The sequence below is a fragment of the Megascapheus bottae genome, chromosome 28 (assembly GCF_031878675.1).
Source record: "Megascapheus bottae isolate mThoBot1 chromosome 28, mThoBot2.hap1, whole genome shotgun sequence".
NCBI lineage: Eukaryota > Metazoa > Chordata > Mammalia > Rodentia > Geomyidae > Megascapheus > Megascapheus bottae.
In genome coordinates, this window is record NC_143536.1 from 2,385,415 (window position 1) to 2,391,053 (window position 5,639).

Here is a 5,639-nt window from a genome sequence, read left to right on the forward strand (position 1 = left end):
AGTCTCTTTGGATTGCAGGGGCAAATGTCATTTTCCTGGTGAGGAAAGAGATGGTCACTTTTTCTGCAAGATTCATTATGAGCGTGCCAGTCTCTATTTACAAATACCAAAGCCAGTCGGAATTAAAATGAGATTCATTATGACTGGCAGATAGAGAATAAAATATTCATTTCTTTCCTTTATCTGGATCCAGGCAATCCTGTGTCCACGGACACCGGGACTTCTCTGCATGACAGGATCCTGGATCCTTCTCCTTACATCACTTCCTGGAGACCGGCTTCTGACCCTTCACCTTTCATTCCTTATTGACCTGGCTCATGAGAGATGACTGGTAAAATCTGCAGGCTAAGCATAGCCATTTGTCAAAAATGAGTATCAAAACAGAATAAGTTATACCTGATTTTAAAACATTTTACCTCTACCCAGGTTATATGTCCTTGCAGTAGAATCTGATGTAAGAAATCCTACATCGATGACATCCGACGACATCCGACAGGCTTTCCCAAGCGGCCCCTGACAGGAACACTTAGGTCACGGAAACTGGCAACACTGTGAACCGGTTTTGTCTATAGTTTCCATGACTCTCTTGACTTAGGAAAATAGGATAATAATGTACCACTTGAGCCACAGCTCCATTCCCGGTGAGACAAGAGTCTCATAGGTTCTAATACCTGGGTTGGCTTCAAACCTCAGTCCACAGATCTCAGCTTCCTGAGTAGCTAGGATTAGAGGTGTGAGCCACTGGTGTCTGGCTGCCCCCTGGCTGATGCCGTCGGTAGTGGCAATGTTCTGTGCTTGGGAAAGGGGAGGAGAAAGACCCAGCAGTCTTCCCCGGAAGCTTGTCTGCGCAGGAAATGTGCAAAGGGAGAGGATAGAGCGCGCTGTAGAGGGGGTTGTTTACTCCGGGATATCATGGGATGGTTGTGTGCGCCAGCTCCTGTCTCCTCACAGTCAGGAGGGGATAGGAGAAAAGCTGGTGGCTCTGGGCTTTGGATCAAGGCCAGGGTGCTGGTTTCCAGCATCTGAGGGACAGCCCAAGTGCTGAGCCCAGGTGATGCCAGCAACAGAACCAGCAGCATCGCTAGAGTTCTTAGATGTTCATTTTTCATGAGATACCAGTAAAGTTGTAGGGACACACTGAGGCCCTGCAGGTAAGTGAGAACAGGAAAGATTGTTCTAATCTACAACGCTCAGTTACCCGGGGGCTTTCCTTCTTACATGAATCAAATTGGGACACACATGATGGCAAACAAGGAATAACGACTTTCTCACAATGCCCAGGAACCATGCCCAGCTCTTGGCGTGCACTGGCTGGATACATACCATGCACGATCCTATTATTACCCCCATTCTGTAGGAAGGCAGTCACGCAGGCTGTCTGCGCTGGCACTTGACTCTAGTTCAAGACCTGTGCTGGACTAGCCCTTGCTAATGAAAAAGGGGATGTATGTATGTGTACATACACACACACATATATTAAACATACAAATATGTACAATACATACATAGATGTGAACAATACACACATACAAGAATAAAAAATACATATAGTTTGAAATTTAAAAAATTTAAATATAAAACTTCATGGAAGCATGGGTGTTGGCTTCCTACTTTAAAAACCTGATCCACTTTATATATTGGAATCTACATTTATAAAATATCTGATTAAGGCTGGGAATGTGGTTTAGGTGGTAGAGTGCCTGTTCAGTATGCATGAAGCCTTGGGTTCCATTCCTCAGTACCACATACACAGAAAAAGCCAGAAGTAATTCTGTGGCTCAAGTGGTTTAAAAAAAAAAAAAGAATCTCAGATCCTGGAGAAGGGATAAAGACTTTCCTTGATCAAACTTCAGGGTCTCTCTGAGCCCTTTTGGGCTAGGCCTGGCGGCTGGCTCCCACCTGCCTCCTGTCCTGTGCAAGTGTCCTGCCAAGTCCTCTAGAGAAAAATTCTGCAGCCCACTATGTCTCTATCGTCAGCTTCCACCAGGTCCATCAGAGCTTCTGAGGTATACTACCCCACTTTTGTACTTTGTACACAGTCTGACCTCTCTGCCCTGTTGGGACCATCTGAGCCTACAATTGGTCACGGGGCGATCACCATGGTGACACCCTGGACAGCCTGTGTAAAAGAAGTAATACAGAGGTGCTCTGCCACTCTGTCCCCAGAGGATCCTCCTGTTCCACCTTAGGGCAGCCTCATCGCCTCCCAGGGGATAAGGGGGCCTTCCTCCCTGCCCTCTGTCTGGAATCCACCACCACTGGTCCCTAGGAACTCCGGTGGCATTCAGCATGATGAATATTCTCCAGCCTTGGGCCACCTAGTTGCTCTTAGCCTCCCCAAAATAACCTCTGTTCCAGAACCTTCTGGCCTCTTCCCCTAGCTCCTGACATCATCCCTTCCTGGGATGTGCCAATGCCAGCTCACACCCACCAACAATTGTGCCATGCCACCTGCCTGCTTGTTCAGCATCCCGCCAGGGCAGGAAACATTCTGTTTCTCCGTCGCCCCCACACCTGGCACAACACAACAGACATGGTAAGTAGTCAGTAAACACTGAATAACTGAACAAACACCTCCACTGAGTTCAACAGAACAAGAAACTGAGGGAAAATCTCGAGGCTTGTTTCCTGGAAGAATACTGCCAACAGGAAAAATGGAAATCCTACAAAGCAAACCAGTGTTCCCTTGTGGCCGCAGGCAGGAAGGGCTGCATTATCATGACCCACTCATCCTCTAGGTAACCAGGGCACCAGCAACTCATCACCACCATCGGCCCGAGGTTAATACACTGGCTCAGAGCTTGGGCTCTGGGAGAGTTCTCATCCACCAGGAACAGAAGTCATGAGCGTCACAGGGAAGCAGACCAAGTTCTCCGCCACTAAGCATGACAAGCACCATGGAGGAGGATGCGTGGTCATGGTAGGAGACACGGGGAGCCCACCAGCAGGAGAGCGGGCAGGGCCTGGCAGGTGGAGGAACACCACACACTGCATGCAGCAAAGAGGAGGTACAGGCGTGCACACCAAGACAACCAAGATCAGTCCTCAGGAAGGCAAGAGGGGTGCAGAAATGGAGGGTGAGCAAACGCAGTGGCACTCACGGGACACTATGTTGAAAACGAACGACTTGTGGGTGGGGACCAGAGGGAAACAAGGGAGAGAGCAAGGAAAGGGGTGACACTGGCCACAAAGAAACATACTCTGCCCGACTTACATGACTACAGGCCCTGTCATCACCTCCAAAAATTGAAAGTAGGAGGATTACATGAGTGAGGTAATGAGAACATTTCCTTTGGCAGTGTGTTCCACTCCCTCACTCTCCTAGTCCCTTTTTCATGCTCTGTATACCACCTTGAAGTCAGGATGAGGTGCTGAGTGCAGGCCTCCACTTTGTGGTTGGTTTGAGACAAGGTGTCCCTGTGTACATCAAGCTTGGCCTCAGCGTCCACCCTCCTGCCTCCGCCCCTGGTGCTCTCAGCACACACACTCTCATTGGCTCCACAGGACTCTGCTGATATGGAGTCTGAGAAGGGGAAATGGTATATCAGCACAGGGCTACCTGGAACTGGGCCTGACAGGGAAGGGTGTAGGGAAGTTTCTGGGGTGATCGTTATGTTCTACGTCCAGAAAGGAGTTAACATGATGCGGTGAAATTCACTCATCAAATACTGGATTTAAGAGCTTGTTAAATGTAAATTCCACATCTAATAGATAAAATGCCCAATATGGCACTCAACTGGCATCTTTGGTATTAGCTCAGAAAGACTCAGCTCAGCCCTGTGACCTCCAGAAGGGCTACAAAATTTTGTGTTAAGCCATGGGGTTTGTGGTCATTTGGAACCACCACAGGAAAGGAACGTGACCACCCCCCCCTAGTCCCACCCTGTCCATATCATATCCAGCTCTGCCCTTCTTAGCTGCTCAGCTAGCTGTCATCAGTTCCTCACCCTCTGCATCCAAGAGCGATAGGCAGGAGGTGCCCATCTACGGCCACCCTCCAACTTAGAAATCACTTTAGAAAACACATGTCAGAGAATGGCCCAGATGAGAGCTTGCTGAGGGGACCTCCTGGCTCAAGGCTGGACCCCTAGGTGGGGGTGGAAGTGTCAGACTTATACAACCACTTTTTTTTTTGTTGGTCGTAGGGCTTGGACTCTGGGCCTGGGGCGCTGTCCCTGAACTCTTCAGCTCAAGGCTACCATCCTACTCCTTAAGCCACAGCCCCACTTCCCATTTTCTAGTGATTAATTGGACATAAAAATCTCCTGGTCTTTAGTACCCAGGCTGGCTTCGAACCACAAGGCTCAGATCTCAGCCTCCTTAGTAGCTAGGATTATAGGTGTGAGCCACCATGCCCAGCTCACTATTCAGTTGGTCATTTTTTTTTTCTTTTTGCCAGTGGTAGGGCTTGAACTCAGGTCCTGAGCACTGTCCTTGGGTTTTCCTCAAGGCGAGAGCCATAGCGCCACTTCTGGCTTTTATAACGGTTAATTGGCTTTGAACCTCAATCCTCGGATCTCAGCCTCCTGAGTAGCTAAGATTACAGGTGTGAGCCACCACACCCAGCTCTGCAGCCACTCTTTATAGAAGGGGCTGGGAATGTGGCTTAGTGGGTAGAGTGCCTGGTTACCATGCATGAAGCCCGGGTTCAATTCCTCCGTACCACACACACAGAAGTCAAAAGTGGTGCTATAGCTCAAATTGTAGAGAGCTAGCCTTGAGCAAACAAGGCTCAGGGACAGTGCCCAGGCCTTGAGTTCAAGCCCCAGCACTGGGAAAAAAATAATTAAAAACTTTTTAAAAGTCCAGGAGCTTAAGGAGCTCTGGCCTATTTCTTAGGAACCTAGCACTTTCTTCCATTCCTTCTTGCTCTAGATGAAAGCACATCCTAGAGCCCCTCTACAGCAGAAACAGGAAGGGCAACTGCACATTCACCCCTTTCCTGAACCAGAGCCTGTACTCACCTGTCTAAGGGCAGAGCTGCCAGTTTGGCAACAACAAAACCATAGAGGGTATTCAGATAAATGTATTTCAGATTCACAAGGAGATGGCTCTGGCCTGAAGAACTTGCTCACAGGATCTGTGTAAACGCCTCCTACCTGCTTGAGCAGCAAAGAAAGGGCAGTCAGACTCACAGGCCACCAGATGATCTTGATGCTGTGGCAGCTGAGAAAATTCACATGCATGAGGGGTGGGAGTGGACTGTGGAGGAAAGACTTGAGAGTTGTGGGATTGAGGGTCACTAGGGGAAAAGTGGGCACCACAGCATGATGGGAAGGTAGGGCCTGTGGGACCTGGGCGCCCTTTCCTCAACCTTCTGTAGATGCATCTACCTTCTGATGGTGCCCTAACAGACACCATTACTGGGCGTGCCTCATCTTTTCCCTGGTGCTTGGACTGGACCACCAGGCCATGTCAGCATGGCAGGTCATTCCCAGGAGAGCAGGCTCAAAGTGGAAGCAGCACCTACGGTTGCCAGTTAAGACAGTAGAAAGAACCAAATTGGATTCCCCAAGGAATGCACTCGCTGCCAATCTTTTAGGATTCCTAACCTTGGGGTTAAAACCCGGTGCAGTGTCCAAGCAGCCATCCTGCACTGACCACCAAAGGCACACACACTACAGTCAAGCACAGACCCT